The sequence below is a fragment of the Eretmochelys imbricata genome, chromosome 4, assembly GCF_965152235.1.
Source record: "Eretmochelys imbricata isolate rEreImb1 chromosome 4, rEreImb1.hap1, whole genome shotgun sequence".
Classification (NCBI taxonomy): Eukaryota; Metazoa; Chordata; order Testudines; family Cheloniidae; genus Eretmochelys; species Eretmochelys imbricata.
The window spans coordinates 69,892,535-69,911,189 of record NC_135575.1 but is presented as its reverse complement, the minus strand read 5'-3'; the positions used below and the strand labels follow the sequence as shown (position 1 = coordinate 69,911,189).

General features: G+C 44.8%; 1 pseudogene; it reads right to left on the bottom strand.

Moving 5' to 3' along the window:
• Window positions 1-11,459: 11,459 nt before the first annotated feature.
• LOC144264094 (E3 ubiquitin-protein ligase TRIM39 pseudogene) lies at window positions 11,460-14,027 on the bottom strand (annotated as a pseudogene).
• Between the last annotated feature and the right edge of the window lie 4,628 nt (window positions 14,028-18,655).

Below are 18,655 nucleotides of genomic sequence, written 5' to 3'. Positions count from 1 at the left end.
TGCCTAAAGCAGTAGTTAAGCACTTAAGGCTTTTGTGAAGCTAGCCCAAACTTAATTTTCATAGCCATTTATGCCCACTTCTAAGTCACATTTTTTTAACATCAATAGGAACATTAAGCTAATGCTGAGCACCTCTAAAATCCCACCAACAAATTGAGCTTCATATAAAACCAAGGCTAGCATCGAATGTTGGAGCAGTGCACTGTGGGTAGCTATCCCACAGTCCCCGCCACCCACTGAAATTCTGGGTTAAGCTCCCAGTGCATGATGGGGCAAAAACATTCTCGTGGGTGTTTCTGGGTGTGTTGTTAGTCGCTCCTCCCTTTGTGAAAGCTATGGCAGACAATTGTTTCATGCCTCTTTGGCGTGCAGACGCCATACTGCTTTCAGCAGACTGTGCACCACCGCTCTCCTGCTGCTATGAATCCACCTCTCATTTCCTCTCCTCTTCCTATGTAATCTCTACTATCTAGTCTCTCTTTTTCATCGAACACTTCCGCTGTCAATTCTGCTTGGCCATCGTGAACCGAACAGCACAACTTCCGCCACCTGCTCTGCTCTCCCGCTATTGCCACGCTTCCGAGCTTCTCCATGTTGTCTGTCCTAGGCTCCTACCTCCGTGAAAGCAACAGAAGACAACCATTTTCCGCCTTTTTTTCAGCTGCTGTGAACCACACAGCACCTCTTCCACTGCAACTCTGCTCTCCTATGTTTCACGCCCTTTTTCCAGGATTACCATGCAGGCGCCATAGCCATGGAGCCCGATCAGATCTCCACTGCAGTTTTGACCATTGTAAATACCTCGCGCATTATCCAGCTGTATGTGCAATACCTGCAAAACCAGGCAAGGAAGCAATGACAGCGCGATTACGATAGTGATGAGGACATGGACACAGACGTTCCTAGAAGCACAGTATGTGGCGATTGGGAGATCATGGTTGTGCTGGGCCAGGTTCATGCCATGGAATGCTGATTCGGGACCATGCAAACAAGCACAGACTGGTGGGACCGCATAGTGTTGCAGGTATGGGACGATTCCCAGTGGCTGAGAAACTTTCGTATGCGTAGGGCCACTTTCATGGAACTTTTGTGACTTGCTGTCCCCTGCCCTGAAGCGCAAAGACACCAAAATGAGAGCAGCCCTCACAGTTGAGAAGCAAGTGGCCATAGCCGTCTGGAAGCTTGCAACGCCCGACAGCTACTGGTCAGTCAGGAATCAGTTTGGAGTAGGCAAATCTACTGTGGGGGCTTGTCAAGATTCCTTCCCCACTCTCAACTCTAGGGTACAGACGTGGGGACCTGCATGAAAACCTCCTAAGCTTACTTTTACCAGCTTAGGTTAAAACTTCCCAAAGGTACAAACTATTTTACCCTTTGCCCCTGGACTTCCACTGCCGCCACCAAACTTTATCTGGGTTCCTGAGAAAACATAGTTTGGACATGTCTTTCCCCAAAAATTAACCCCAACCCTTGCACCCCACTTCATGGGGAAGGTTTAGTAAAAATCCTCACTAATTTGCATAGGTGACCACAGACCCAAACCCTTGGATCTTAGAACAATGAAAAAGCATTCAGTTTCCTTACAAGAAGACTTTTAATAGAAGAAGAAGAAGAAAGAATCACCTCTGTAAAATCAGGACGGTAAATACCTTACAGGGTAATTAGATTCAAAACATAGAGAATCCCTCTAGGCAAAACCTTAAGTTACAAAAAAGACAGACAGGAATATTCATTCTATTCAGCACAGCTATTTTCTCAGCCATTTAAAGAAATCATAATCTAACACATACCTAGCTAGATTATTTACTAAGTTCTAAGACTCCATTCCTGTTCTGTCTCTGGCAAAAGCATCACACAGACAGCCACAGACCCTTTGTTTTTCTCCCTCCTCCCAGCTTTTGAAAGTATCTTATCTCCTCATTGGTCATTTTGGTCAGGTGCCAGCGAGGTTACCTTTAGCTTCTTAACCCTTTACAGGTGAGAGGATTTTTCCTCTGGCCAGGAGGGATTTTAAAGGGGTTTACCCTTCCCTTTATATTTATAACAGGGCTGCTATGCTGCAAGTAACCAACGCAATCCTTGACCAGCTGCTATCAAGGGTAGTGACTTTGGGAAATGTGCAGGTCATACTGGATGGCTTTAATGCGCTGGGGTTCTCTAACTGCAGTAGGGCGACAGACGGAACGCATATCCCTATCTTGGCCCTGGAACACGGGGGCGGCCAGTACATAAACCGCTAGGGGTACTTTTCCATAGTGCTGCAAGCACTGGTGTATCACAAGGGACATTTCACCACCATCAACATGAGATGGCCGGTAAAGGTGTATGATGCTCGAATCTTCAAGAACTCTGGTCTGTTTGAACAGCTGCAGGAAGGAACTTACTTCCCAGACCAGAAAATTACTGTTGAGGATGTTGAAATGCCTGTAGTTATCCTCAGGGACCCAGCCTACCTGTTAATGTCATGGCTTATGAAGCCATACACAGGCACCCTGGCCCGTAGTAAGGAGCATTTCAACTATAGGCTGAGTAAGTGCAGAATGGTGGTAGAATGTGCGTTTGGATGTTTGAAAGCACGCTGGCGCAGTTTACTGACTCAGTTAGATCTCAGCATAACCAATATTCCAATTGTAATTGCTGCTTGTTGTGTGCTCCACAATATCTGTGAGAGTAAGGGGGAGACATTTATGGTAGGGTGGGAGGTGGAGGCAACTCACCTGGCGGCCACTTTCACACAGCCAGACAACAGGGTGATTAGAAGAGTGCAGCAGGGCCCGCTGCACATCAGAGAAGCTTTGAAAGCCAGTTTCATGACTGGCCGGGGTACGGTGTGACAGTTTTTTTTTCTCAAAGTTACCCACTCCCTAAAAATATAAAAATTTTAAAGGAAATGAAGTCACAATTGTTTAAAAACCGTTCTTTATTATTTGTTGCACAAAACACAGAGAAATCAGAAGCTGGGGGGTGGGGGAAGGGGGTTGGGTTAAGGGAGTGGAGGAGGAGGAGGAGGAGGGAAGGACAAGTCCAAAAACCAAATCAAAATTTAGGATGTGCCATTTTTCTGCTGCTTGTGCAATCCTCTGGGGTTGACTGGGTGAGTCCCCGTAGCCTCCCCCTTCCGTGTTCTGGAGCATCTGGGTGAGGAGGCTATGGAACTTGGGGAGGAGGGAGGGCAGTGATACAAGGGCTGCAGCGGCAGTCTGTGGTCTTGCTGCCTTTCCCACATTAGATCCACCATACAGTGGAGCATGTCATTTTTCTCCCCTATGAGCCTGACCATAGCATCCTGCCTGCTCTCATCACGCACGTCCCTTCTCTCTTTGTATTCATGTAACGCTGTAAATTTGGGGAGGGATAGCTTAGTGGTTTGAGCATTGGCCTGCTAAACTCAGGGTTGTGAGTTCAATCCTTGAGAGGCCCTTTGGGATCTGGAGCAAAAACTGGGGATTGGTCCTGCTTTGAGCAGGGGCTTGGACTAGATGACCTCCTGAGGTCCCTTCCAACCCTGGTATTCTATTCTATGACTCCGCAATTGTTTGCCTCCACACATTCAACTGGGCCCTATCAGTGCTAGAGGACTGCATGAGCTCAGCAAACATGGCGGCCCGAGTTCGTTTTTTCCGCCTTCTAATCTGGTCTAGACCCTGAAGGGGCTGCATTGAAACATTTGCACCTGCTGTGGGAGGAGGAAAAAGGGAGGGTAGTATTTTAAAAGATCCCTTTGTTCTCCAAAGTATGACACTCTTTCTAAGTGAAACAGGCAAGTCCTAGTACACAGCACATATTCTTTCTGTACAAGGTCTCATTTTGCCTCTTATACTGAAGTGCCTGCCGCTTTGGTGTGAGTAAGCCATCACACGTGGCCAGGCAACAGAATTCAGTTTGCAGGCAGCCATGGTAAACCCTAGTCAACCCCAGAGGATTGCACAAGCAGCAGAAAAATGGCACATCCTAAATTTTGATTTGGTTTCTGGACTTGTCCTTCCCTCCTCCTCCACTCCCTTAACCCAACCCCCTTCCCCTCCCCCCCCCCAGCTTCTGATTTCTCTGTGTTTTGTGCAACAAATAATAAAGAATGGTTTTTAAACAATTGTGACTTCATTTCCTTTAAAATTTTTATATTTTTAGGGAGTGGGTAACTTTGAGAAAAAAAAAACTGTCACACCGTACCCCGGCCAGTCATGAAACTGGCTTTCAAAGCTTCTCTGATGTGCAGCGGGCCCTGCTGCACTCTTCTAATTGCCCTGTTGTCTGCTTCTTCCGCATTCATTTCAATGCTTTCAAGCTGCCAGGCCCCTTTTCCTATAGCAAGCAATGCCTGGTGGGTTTGCCATATAAAAGGAGGGCCTGCGGGCTCTCTGGGACGATCACTTCACACAACACCCTTCCTCCTCCTCCACCCTCCCACCAACCGTGTGGCTCCGATGAGGCTCTGAGCAGGGATGAGCCCTTTAAACTAAACACGAAAAGCCCAGCATGGCTGGGTTTCTCCCCACCGCATGGCTCCACTCAAGCTCTCACTCACCAGCAGTGCCTTCTCCAGGGTCATGGTCCAGGAGCATGCCTCGGGAGTGGGGGGAGGCTACTGGCTCCAGCATTAAGATTAGTTCCTGGCTAGGGGGAAAACAGATTCCCTACTTGCCGCCTGTGCACTGTCGTCATCCTCTTCGTCCTCCAAAAACTCATCCTCCTCACTCCATTCTACTCCCCCCTTGCAGGTGTCCAAGGACAGTGGTGCAGTAGTGGTGATGTGTGTCCCCCCCATAATTGCATGGAGCTCATGGTAGAAGCAGCATGTATGGGGCTGTGACCCAGAGCACCCATTCGCCTCCCTGGCGTTTTGGTACACTTGCCTGAGCTCCTTGACTTTTTTTTGTACGACACTGCTCTGCATCCCTGGAGTAGCCTCTTTCCATCGTGGCCCTGGAGACTTTAGCGTACGTATTTGCTTTTTTTTTTTTTTTTTTTGGAACGTAGTTCTGCCGTAACAGATTCATCTCTCCAATATGCAATGAGATCCAGTACCTCCCGTTCAGACGATGCTGGAGCTCATCTCCGAATCTGGGACTGCGTGGTCGCCTGTGATGGTGGACTGTGCTGATGGTCGCCTGTGCTGATTGCAACCAAACAGGAAATTCAAAAGTTCCCGGAGCTTTTACTGCCTACCTGGCTAATGTATCAGGGTTCAGAGTGTTGTCCAGAGCGGTCACAAGGGAGCATTCTGGGATAGCTCCCAGAGGCCAATATCGTCAAATTGCGTCCACAGTACCTGTACTGCGATCTCGATTTTAGTGCTACTCCACTTGCCGAGGTGGAGTACAGAAATCAGATTAAAGAACCCTTTAAATCGAAAAAACTGGTTTGGTCGTGTGGACAGAATCAATTTTATTTCGAAGTAACTCGGCTAATTCCGAAATAACCGCATACTGTAGACCAGGCCAAAGAGGTTAAGGGGTGGCTTGATTGCAATCTAAGTACTACTTGGGGAACAAATATTGAACAATAGGCTCTTCAATCTAGCAGAAAAAGGTAAACACGATTCAGTGGCTAAAAGCTGAAGCTAGATATTCAGACTGGAAATAAGGTGTACATTTTTAACGGAGAGTAATAAACCATGGGAACAACTTACAAAGGGTCATGGTGGATTCAGTATCACTGACATTTTTAAAACAAGACTGGATGCTTTTTAAAAATATGCTCTAGGAATTATTCTAGGGAAGTTCTATGGCCTGTATTATCAAGGAGGTCAGACTAAATGATCACAATGGTCCCTTCCAGCCTTGGAATCTATGAATTTATAACACTGTTTTACAGATTAGTGTAAACAGATTACTTAATCTTTTAACTGTAAAACCTTTTAACTGCTCATCACAGCAGCTTGATGTTTATTTTTCCAGAATGAAGAGGGCTCTGCATATATATACATGGATGCTAATATGAAGCACACTAGTGGAAGTGGTTAGAATACCCACATAACCTAGTACCACAGTCTATGGGGACAAAGCTAAGGCTAGCGTGGACTTTGCAATTTACACCAGCACTCAATGTCACACGCATTCAAACACAATGTGCACTGAATGAACAGGTCCCATCTCTTTCTATAAGTAACTAACGTAATTATTAGACTTGTTTTACAAAATTTGTTCCACTAACCATTACTTTTCTCAAATCTAGAGTTACTCAAAACATATCTAAGGATTGAAACAAGTTGTCTAAATTAATACAAGAGTTAAAGTAGCTGTTTTCCCTTTCAAGCAGTTTATTATAGTGACCAGATACACAAATGTAGTGAATATCACTGAATAAAGACATTTATGTCCAAGAAAAGTTTGAGTATTTTTTTGTATTCCTGTCCATTTCTGATTTTGTGGCAGGTATTGTGATGCTTTTTCTTCAGCTTCGTACTTCTCTTACTTTTCACAGAGAAGTCTATTTCTTTAAGACAGGATACATTTAAAACTGCAGGAAGGGGAAAGCAATCTAACTAAAAAAGGGTACATGTGACAGTAACACAGAAGAAAAATGCTCATATAACTGCAGAACAGAGCTGTCCAACTCAGGCTGTGAAATGTTCACCCAAACTAATCTAGCTCGAGTAACAGATGAGTTAGTTCTCTTTGGTTTTTTTCAGATCTCTTTCCTACTTGAAATAACTGCCATCTTTGGTGACCAACAGATATATTGTTCAAAATCACCTACCACCACATTCCTATCCAAGTGCTAATCTGCCAGGGAAAAAGAATGTTAGTCAGACCTTACCTCTGTGAAAAAGGCCCTGATCCTAGGCAACATCAACTCTTAATGAGGTCAGGGGTTGGTGGAGAAAAATCTAAAATTATCTTCCCAAGCCTCCAACTAGAAATTTAAATCCCTAATTGGATGAAGACCATCCAGGCAGAGACAGGTACTTCAGTGGGAAGAAAGGCTCTAAAAATCAGACCTTAGTTATGGCAGTGGGTTACTTTGGCACATTTAGACTTCTAAATTACCCAATCAAGGAAACATGAATACATTTTTGAAATTTTTTTCTGTAACTTTAAAATTACAAATTCAAAATGCGCAAGTCATTCACTCATCCATGCAGCACAAATATGCCATTCACAATTACTAGACAAATACATGCAGTAAGGTATATTTTAAAACTTTTGTGTGTTTGAAAGCAAGCACTTAAATAGAAGTGACCTAATTTTCACATAGAGTGGCTACTACACCTGCTTAGGACTCCCTTACAGTAAAGATTTTAGAACATGTATATAAAACCAGGACCTTAAATTGAAGCTGTGAGTGCTCAGTATTTTAAGTGTCAGCCAGCTGGGATTCAAATTTGAGAATTGTGCAATGCTGGTAAGTTAATGTTCTTTTTCAAGTGACTGCATATGTCCATTCCCCTGTAAGTATGCATGTACTTCGTGAACAGATTTTGGAGATTTTTCTCTCAGGAGTACATGCTGGGACAGTGTGAGTGCCCTTCTGGTGCCTCACAACAGCGCATGTGGCTAGAAAGGGCCATGCTGCCCCCAATGTCCTTCAGTTCCCTCTTACCACCAGCAAAAGTTGTTGTAGCTGTGATCTTTGTACCTGTAAGTCTCCCTTCTTTTAGTGTATACCATACCTTCTACGATAGTATATTTGTACAGAGTTAGCTACAAGAATAAATTTAGAATATTATTTTCTAAAGTACAGTTCCTGGCTCCCAATTGGGTACACTCTTCTACATCTGCTAGGTGCTGGGAGCATCTGCAGTAGGGTCACCATCTTCCCTTCCCCCACACCGTGACCAATGCCATGCAGGGGGAACCGCATGCTCAGGACACTCCTGGGAAGAACTGGGGGAAGAGACCTCCTCAACAACCCATAGCCTCTTTGGCACCTGATGAGGTGGTAGTGATGGTCTATTTCTTCCCCTCCTCATTAGTTCAGAGCTCATCAAAACACATTAAGGAGGCTGGCTGCTGCTCTGGATATCCAACCAGAAGAGGTGTAGGAAAAGACTCTCAGACTCACGGACATTTTAGCCTTTGCAGAACCCTCTTGGGTAGCTCTCCCTATTAGGGTACCCTGGAACCTGAGAAGATTTTATGGCTGACCTCATCTTCCCTGCCTCCCTCTGCTAAAAGGGTGGAGAAAAGAGATGTCTCTTCACAGGGATTTGAGCACTTCTCTAGCCACCCTTCTCCAGGCTCTTTGCTAGTCACTGCTGCTAATGAAAGAGAGAGACAGGAACAACAGCCTTCTGCTTCCAAAAGGAAAGAAGCTAAAAAGCTAGATCTAGTCAGCTGGTAACTTTATTCCACAGGTTTACAGTTTAGGATCAGGATTTGCAAACCAAGAGGCTGTGCTGGATTGATACAATTGCAGCCTGTGGGATAATATCCTGAAGTTCAAAGACAAGCTTCTGGACAAGGCAAAACACAAGTTCCCTGCTATGGTGTAAGAGGGAAAATTACTAGCCAGAACAGCATTGCAAGTAAGCCTGGATGCAACGGACTCTGTGGATTGAGCTATTGCTTCTGTCATTGAGATGCAGTGTTCATCTTGGCTGCAGTCAAGTCTTCCCCTGATGTGCAACAAACCATTTAAGACCTCCCATTTGAAACCACCTGGTTGTTTTCCAAGAAGGCTTTATCGTTTTAAGGATTCATGGGTGACCCGTAAGTCTCTGGAAATATATACACTGTCGCCAAAAAGAAAACTACAACAATCCCAACAGTTTCAGCCCTTCTTGTCACATACCCAAAAAGAGGAGCAGAAGTTACAAGAGGCATCTTCCTTCTTCCCCCTCTTGTGCAGCTGCCAGTTCTCCTAGGCAAACCGTGTCCTCAGTCATTTTGACCTGTTGGTTGAGAACAGTCTACCCCTTATCAATGAGTACCATCTTTCCCCACCCCAATTTTTCCAACTGCCTTTCCCACTTCTTAAGTGCTTGGACCTGTTATGCTAAGAGGCAATCCTCCTCTTGATTTTCTGCCTCTCCAGTTCCATCAACCTGAAAGCTGCTTACATTCTGGGAATTCAAAACACTCTGGCAGACTGTTTGAGCACAGAGGTGAAGCATAACTGTTGATGGGGGTCGGTGGGAACATATATTTTGAACCAACTTCCCACTAAAAAAGGAAAAAGAGGGAAAAAAGGTATAAACCGTGGCAGAAATATGGGGGCTGCCCACGCCATGTGTCACTTCTGCTTGAGTCATGTGCAGGTTACTGAGTGGTCTCTTGACCCAGATGTATCCAGGGCCATTTTCCAGCAGGGAGGAATTCCCCAAGTGGATCTATTTGTAACAAGAGCAAACAAAAAAAATGTCTTTTTTGTTCCTGAGGAGGTCGCAGCCCAAGTTCACTGATAGATGCTTTCCTCATATCCTAGTCAAAAGGCCTGCTCTGTGCCTTCCCTCCAGTTTTGCTTCTGTCCAAAGTCAAGCAAGGGTCTGCTCTCCTTATTCTAATAGCCCCAGCATGGCCCTATCAGCATTGGTTTTCGTCTCTACTACCTCTATTGCTCAGACGTCTGCTGTTGTTCCCAAGAGATGTGGATGTGATCTCTCAGGACCCCAGCCACCTCCTTTATCCCAACTTTCAGTCAGACCCTCCACCTGGCAGTGTGGATGCTTCATGGCTAATCTCAACATATTTGCTTTAAAGAATGCACAAAGCACTGCTAAATGGTAGAAAACCTTCAACAAAGTTTACTTAAACTTACTAAATGGAGGAGATTCTCTGTCTCATACAAAAAAGTGCCCCTTCCAGCTCAGGCTCCGATGTGCCATATCTTGGACTACCTTTTGTTTCTAGAACAGCAAGGATTAGCTTTTAGTTCCATCAGAGTCCATCCGGCAGCTATCCACCCTCCTGTGGATAACCTATCAATTTTTTCAAAACCTATATCCATCAGATTTCTAACAGGGTTTTCTCAGATTATACTCACAGGTTCATAGCCTGGTTCCACAGAGGAGTTTAAAGTTAGGGTCTAGCAAAGCTGGTGGGTCCCTTTTGTGCCTTTAGTGACTTGTTCTGTTCCCCCTGTCTATGAAGGTGGCTTTCTTGGTTGCTATGACTTCAGCCAGAAGCTTTAGTATCAGAGCCTCTCTATACAATTTTCTTCATGGACAAGATTTTACCTTTGACCCTAAATTCCTATCTGAGATGGTTTCTGATTTTTCACATAAATTGCTTGCTTAATTTACCAACTCTTTCCAAAGCCACATTCAAGTAAAAGAGATGAAAAATTCCATACTCTAGCTGTTAGAAGAGCTTTGGCTTTTTACTTGGATCAGACTAAGCCATTCAGGTCTTCATCGCCATTTCAGACAGAGTAAGGGACCACCCTAAACCATCCAGAGGACCTCTTCCTGGATTTCCACCTGTATTTGTTTATGCTACTGATTGGCTTATGTGGCTCACTCAATCAGGTTGCAGGCAGCTTCTGCATCCTTCCTGTACCTATACTGAACAGTTGTAGGATGGCAATCTGGTCATCAGTCCATACATTTGCCTCCTCTTATGCCATCTCTTATCAATCTAGACACAATAAACTATTTTGATGCATCGTCCTACAATCCCTGTTCAAGTAGACTCCAAGCCAACATCCAGTTCAAACTGCTTGTGAGTCACCTACAGGGGAATGCATATGTAAAATAACTCCAAGAAAGAAATAGTTATCTACCTTTCCTTATGTGTTCTTTGAGATGTGTTGCACATGTCCATTCCAGTCTTTCTGGTAGGAAAGAACGGAGGGGGGTAGCATAGCCCTTTATACCTGGATGCAGTGCTGTGAGGCATCAGAGGGCACTTACACATCCCCCATGGGTACTGCCAAGGGAAAAAATTTCTGACAACTGTACATGAGTACACCCACAGTGCAATGGACATGTGCAACATCTCTAAGAACAACAGTTAAGGAAACATAGGGAACTGTTTTTTACAAAAGTTTAGCATGACTCCATCTCCCCCTCATTTTTGTGCATATTTAAATTGTGACCTTACTGTTGCTTTGATTTAGGGCTTTTTCCTTTGTTAAGGGCGGGGCAGGGGGAATCCATGAATGTCGTAGCATTCCTGTAGCTCCAAGCCGCATCAAAAATAATGGAATGAGGAGGGATAAATCCTCAAATAAGAGTATCCACATAGCAGTTTATACCAAAGTTACTACTCTGTAATAATTATTTCAGAGTGGGCATTTTGATAAGCTTCCAAGTGTAGACGAGCCCTAGTAGACCACTTGGATTCTCTTGCTTTCTTCCTTTTTCAGTTTACCCTAAACACAGAACCTTCTGTAAGATTTGGGTTTTTTGAGGAGGGAAGAGGAATAGTTGATGCTGTGAATGTCAGTCTGATTATGGTGAAACAGTTTTGTTAAAATTTCAGTTGCAGGAACAAAGTCTGCCTTCAGTTACATATGTATACAAACCTCCTACAGATAACTGGATTGTAATAGGATTATAATTTAATCTGCAGAATCTTTATTATGCCTAAAGAAGAGAGAACCCAGATTGATGGTCAGTGCCCAGATTGAGTTTGCAGGACTGATCATTTAAAAAAAAAAAAAAAAAAAAGGCCATTTTATTAACTTCTAAACTGAGCAAATTTAGTCTAGAATTAGTAAAACACATGAAACCCACGATACCATTTTACAGTCACCTGAAACTAAAACCATGTTTTAGGGTAGAAAACAGTCATTTTATCCCCAAACTCTCATCATATCTTAACAAGTTGACAGATTTTCCCCAACTTTACACAAAAAAATCATTTAGTCACAAAGGAAATTTTTTTATGAAAATCATGAAAATTTGAAAACAAGTTATACTGGAAGTCTAAATACAACTTTAACTGCAGTTTGCACTCCCAGCAAAAGTTAACACATACCATTCCTCTAACAAAAAAGCCATAATAGAAATATAGTAGCATAAACTCATGTAACTTTCTATACATAACTTGTGTATAAAACTTTCAAACAATATCCTCTTAGATCAGTTTACTCCTTGATAACCTGGGCTCTCTCCTCCACTCTGGAGAAGAATGGGATATCTACTAGCAGATAACAAGCCAATTCTTCCATTCCGTAAAAGAAAATATGCCTTCGGTTTGTAGAAAGAAATTACTGTGAGAAGGTGCACAACTGTTCTAATGGTTTTGAACTCTTGGTTGTTGAGTTCAATGTGTGGGTACTGGGTGGAGTTGGTGGCCTAGGATATACAGGAACTCAGACTGGATGATCTGATAGTCCCTTCTGTCCTTAAACTCTAGGATTAAACCAACAGGTCTTCACTCCATTACTAGAAGTGAAGAGGACCACTTTAAAATAAAATAAATAAATTTAGAAAACCAGGATTTTTTTAATGTCTTGATTTCATTATTCCCAATCTGTAACTGGTCGGATTATCAGAGGAGTTGTATGGACTCCGGGATAGAAAAAAGGCCGGAGTTTCTCTGTAAAAGTTTCAGTGAAAGTGTAGATGTGAGAATGGTCATTCAGATTGTAAAATGAAATCTCACCCAGTTCATAATCCAGGAAAATCCCAATCCGTTTAGGCTTCACTCTCAACAGTAGGGGTGTGGGACTGGAAGTCAGAGCTGTGTAAACATCTTTATTCCACAGCCTGAGTCTCCAATATCCATCCTCAGGTGATGGTGTAATTTTCCCTTTCCTAGTCACAGAGTCCCTACAAACTCCCAAAGTCCATTGAGTCTTGTCTCCCACCTCCACCTCCCAGTAATGTCTTCCTGAGACAAATCCCTCCGAGCCCAGAACAAATGGGTAATAAGTAAATCGCTCAGGATTGTCAGGCAGATCCTGCTTGGTCTCTCCGAACCTCACACTTTTGCGGTCTTCGGATAGTATAAGGTTAGGATGAGCTGTTTTGGGATCCAGAGTCACATCTGCTTTGAATTTCTTTATCATTTTCTTCAGGGCAAAGTGCTGCAGTGGAAAACTGCAACTGTCCTTCTTCAGCTCAATGGAGATGGCCTTGGGGATCTTGATGTTTTCACACCTGTTCAGGGTGCTCTTTATGCCCTTCAGTAGGTCAATGGCTGGCTGCTGGCACCTCTCCTCAATCTCTGTGATGAGTTTACTGAGGCTGGTGCTGTGGTCAGCAAGCTTGGCAGCGTTCTCACTCAGCCTCTGCAGAACCTCCTTCTCCTCATCCTCCAGCCGCCGAAGCACGGCCTGCTGCTCCTCCTGCAGGAATTGGTGCAGCCTCTCAAACTCGGATGCAATTTTCTGCCGCCTGCTCTCAACTTTCTCTCTCAGTTCAGCTGGCTTCTTCTGCTCGCTGGAGAGGAATTTACGAGCATCTTCTACCTGCCTCTTCAGGGGACCCAGGTAGGCACGCAGCTTCTTTTTATGGGCCAGGGCGGCCCTGTCGAGGGGACCCACGGCATGGTCACGGTGGTGGCAGGAGATGCGGCAGGCTAGACACACAGCCTCCTGGTCTTTCTCGCAGAAGAGACTGAGGACCTGTTGGTGCTTGTGGCACAGAACCCTGGCGGCATCAGGGCGGGGACGCCGGTGTCGCTGGCTGCGCTTGGCACGGAGCTGCCGGGCAATCTCGGCCACGTTGCCCAGCTGGCGGTTGGTACGGAAGCAGCGGAGGTGGAAGCGCCGGCGGCAGACAGGGCAGGGGAAGTGGCTTTCCAGCTCCTCCCAGCAGCGGGAAATGCAGCCCCGGCAGAAGTTGTGGCCACAGTCAATGGTGACGGGGTCACTCAGGTAGTCCAGGCAGATGGAGCAGCTGGCCTCCACCTGCAGGCTCTCCAGGGCCTGGGCCGTCGCCATGCTCGGCCCCGCCCAGCGCCCGCGTGCTCACCAACGGCCCCCAGAGCAACAGTTCCTGCGACAGGCCCTGCCACGTGACGCTGACAGCCTGGGGCCGCGTCGCGGAGGCTCCAGGCTTTAGCTCGCGGCGCCGCTCACGTCTGCCTGGGCCCAACACCTTTCCCTTCCCCTGGGGAGACGTCGTGGCCCGCTGTCAAAAAGGGAAGAACTTTCCACCCCTGCATCCACGTCGGCATCGGGCCCTGTACCCAATCAAAATGGAGAGAGGCCGGGGTTAAGGGCCTTTCTTCCCGCCCCTCGCTTTCCTTTCAGCCAATCAGACTAGAGATACGGTCTTCCCTCCTCCATGCCTCCCGAACGCAGCGGAAGTTGTCAAAGGCACAGGCGAGCATAGCTGAGCCTTCGCGGCACTCCGAATAACGTCCTCTCCGCTCGGGACTGGGACGGAGCCGCGCGCCTTTCCACGGGGAGGAGATTACAACGGTGACACTTCCGTGCGCCGGAGACTACAGCTCCCGGCATGCAACGGGCACAAGCCGCCGGGCCCGTGGCCGAGCATTGCCTGCCGGGAGTTGTGCTCTCCGGGCGGTGGGGAGCTGTGGCACGCTGGGAGCTGTAGTCTCAGCGAGGGCTGCCGGAGTAACGTTACGTTCTCTGCCCGCCGCCGGTCGCTGCTTGGCCGTCACTGAGCGGGTTCTGGCCGCGAATTGGGCGGGCGCAGTAACCTCGGCGGAGCGGGCGGCCTCGGGGGTGCTGGGCGCGGGGCTAGAAGGCGGGCAGAGGGGCAAAGCCGGGGCGGGGGGGGGCTGACTGCACAGGAGAAGGGCGAGCACCGGGAGGAGGGGCGGGGGCGGGGGCAGGAGTCGGGACTGTGAACTAGGCACTGGGGATGGCAGGGGGGATAAGTTACCCCGGCTGGCGGGGCGAGCCAGCTGCAGTGGTTGCAAACATGAGATGATGAGGACCAGGGGCTGTTCTCCCCCTCGCAGGATGGTGGAGCTCAGCACCCCCGTGCCCAGGCAAGGCAGCTCTGCCCTGTCGGAGGTGATGTCGGAGCTGTTCAAGGAGACCAGTGAAATAGTTTACATACATTCTCCCTCCCCGGCCAAACATTATCACATTTATACACGGTGTTGGTGTTTACAAGTATCCTTTATCAGTTTCTAAGACTGCATAAAACCTCACAGCAAGTCCCAAATGCAGGGGCTCTCAAAATTTTTTACTGGTGACCCCTTTCACATAACAAGCCTAGGAGTGGGACCCCCCCCCCTTATAAATTAAAAACACTTTTTAATAGATTTAACACCATTATAAATGCTGGAGCAAAGTTGACAGCTTGCAACCTCCCCCCCACCCCCAATAACCTCACAACCCCTGGGGGGTCCCGACCCCCAATTTGAGAACCCCTGCCCAAATGCATTTGAGCTGGTGTTCTGATGGCTTGAATTGGAGTGCCTTTTTCTTGTGATGCACTGTGTGGTTTCGCTCCTTTAACTTGTTTACTTTTTAAAATGTATTTCTTACTCTTAGCACTTCATCATTTACATTTATTTACATTTGTTACTATTGGATGGATATAATTGTGCATAGATTTAGTAAGAATCGTTGAAGTTACTGGGAGCTTCAGCAATCACATCTGGTATAACACTTCCTGTTTATATTACTATATTTGTTTTTAATTCTAAATGTGTGGGTTTTTTCCCCATTATAAAAAGAGTTGTCCCCTCTTCTGGGGTGCCACCTGATGTACTGGGGTTCCACTGAGCCCACCCTTTCCACCAGCCTGGGCTCCCTCACCCTGTCCTGCTGCGCACACACACAGGTAGGGACACTCCCAGCTATAGCATCATAGAGTCTGTGTGGGAAGACAGCTCAGGGATTGCCCAGCACTCAACACCCTCTGGAGTGTAAACCCCAAATTATATTGTCTTGCTCTGTATAGAGATCTATCCAGCATAAACTCATGAAATTCGCTCCTTCCCTCAATTTGGAGGAAGATATGCAAAGCTTCCCGCCCCCCCTCCAGTTATGAATTACACAAACTAGTTACAGTATAAACAAAAAAGTTTATTAACTACAAAAGGTGGATTTTAAGTTATTATAAGGGATAGCAAACAGGATAAAGTTGATTACTGAGCCAATAAAACAAAACACGCAAACTAAGCTTATTACACTAAATTAAATGGTTAATAGTAGCAAGTTCTCACCCTACGTGTTATTCTATACAGGTTGCAGAGTTTCTCAAAGGTAAACTGCACGGCTTGAATGCAGCTTAAATCTCCAGGTATTCCTTTCACAGGCTAGACCTTTTTCACTTGAGCTCAGCCCCTGCATCCTGCTAAGTTCTCTTGTTTTTTCAGGTGTTTTCAGCAGTCTTCTTTCTTGGGGAGGGAGGCAGTGGAGAAGAACCAAGATTAACTCAGTCTCCAGCCTTAAATAGGATTTGCATATGGTGGAAATCCTTTGTTTCCCAGTTTGACCCCCACCCCTCTTAATGGAAAAACACTAGAAGTCCAAGATTGTGTCCAGTACCAGACGACATGATCACCTGACCCTGCACTGTTAAAGCAGCATCCCTGAAATTTCTCAGGAAGGGAGATTAGCATCTTTAGAGTCCTATTGTCCTTCCTAACGGCCCATCCAGGCTGATTGCATACTGTCTGGTAGGCATTCCCCAAGTATAAACATGGTTGTAAATTGTTACATAGTCAATATTCCTAACTTCAGATACAGAAATGATACTTGCATACAAATGAGATAATCATACTCAGTAAATCATAACCTTTCCAGTGATACCTTACGTGACCCATATTGCATGAAACATATCTTAGTTACGCCATATTATAAGCATATGTCTGTGAAGAATATGGGGTATAGGGTCACACCATGCACAAGGACGGGTTTCAGAGTAGCAGCCATGTTAGTCTTTATTCACAAAAAGAAAAGGAGTACTAGTGGCACCTTAGAGACTAACAAATTTATTTGAGCATAAGCTTTCGTGAGCTATAGCTCATTTCATCGGATGCATGCACAAGTTTATTCTTTGGGGTGGTGTGACTTTAAGGCTGACTGATTTCCTGGGTTAGTCTCAAAACTTTTTTTTTGATTCACCAGTGGATATTGTTTTTGTCAACTGTTATCTTGCCTCTGTCTAGCATCTTAGTGTTTTTTTCACATGTTGCAATTTGTGTGTAGAAAAATATTCACTAATGAGCAGATTTTTAAAGGTTAAAAACATCTAGATGCTTTTGAAAATCCCTCTAGTTGCCTAAATACCTTTAAAGATTTGGCTCTGTCTTGTATAAAAATCCTTCTCAAAGGCAATTTTATACTGTAATTTTTATTAAATATAGATCTAAAACCGCAAGATAAATTGGCAACCATAAGAATGAAAAAATCACGAGTTATACACATGAAAGTCATGAAATTAAAAAAATTAATACATTTTTGGTTTCTTTTAATTTGCCTTTTTGTTTCTGAGTCTTCAGGGTACATCAGCTTCATACTTCTGTTACCTCTCCCAAAGAATTTGTATACTTAGAACAGTTGTACTTTCCTACAATAGTTAATATCATTTTGGGTATCCAGTAACGTGATTCCCCCCCCAGTCAGTTGATCAGGGGAACTAGTTTTAAGTGCAATTTACTACCCCTATGAGCCACATGATAGAATAATGATTGTAAAAGTATTCTTTTGTCTGGTGTTCTTCAGGGAAAGGGGAAACTCCACCTTTCCCCATCCACCAGTACAAACCCAGATGATTTTCTGAAACCATAAAACAAGATGTTTGGTCATCTTTAGTTTGGCCACCAAATCCTCTTATCCCTTGCTAAAAATACAAATATGACCACAAATGAGGGACTAAAAAGAAAACTGTCTAAAATACTGTAGTGGAGAAATACTAATTATACTGAATCACTGCTTTATAAACCCCACAGCTGCTGGCTTTGATGCTGAATCAGCTGGTCCATTTCTTCTTCTTTCTGATGCATTTTACATTTAAATAGAACTTTTCATTCTAGAATGCTCTGCTCATTTCAACTATACGCTGCTCATTTCATCTGCAGTTGAAGTGCAGGCAGTTTTGGAACCAGACATGCCAGCTGTTTAACAGTGCACAATTGAAAACACAGGAAGTATTTGGTTAGGCAGAATGTCATTAGAGTTTATTCATAACAGCCAGGTGAACACCTGTGCTTTTGTGAAACATGCACTCGGATAATTAATGACTGCAATGGTCATGCTCTGGTTTTAATATTTTAGCCGAGACAGAAAAAAATCCAACAAGTATGGGGGCATAGTTTCCATGCTTACACATGGGCAAGGGTGTCATTTAATGAATTACAAATATCACTTTCTGTTGTACTCTACTTGCTACAGAAATCTCCTAACTATTTAGCCCAACTCAACTTGGCAAGATCCTGCCAGCACTTACACACAAGTAACTTTATGCACATGAGTAGCTCCAGAACTCGCTGGCACTAGTTTTGTGTATCTAGCTACTCACATGCATAAATGTTTGCAGTTCTGTGGCCTTAGATTGTGTGATCTGTAGGATCACAGCCAGAGCAGTATGAGCATAAACATTAAGAATTAATCATTAACACTGAAGTGGTGGCTATGAAGTAAATTACATAGTTTGTATTTTGGTTTTCAGTCAATAAAGGCTTTGTGTCTTTAACGATTTTTTACAGTTTTTTGAGATGTCTATATTTCTCCAAAAAATAATGCTATAAAAACCATGCTAAAAGTACATACAAACGCTAGTTGCACCAAAATGCACATACTCTATTAATATTATTGTTTGTTATTTTATTATAGTTTGTTTGAGGTACTGCTCAGATACGTTAAGCACTTTCTAAACATTCAACAAGGGATATTC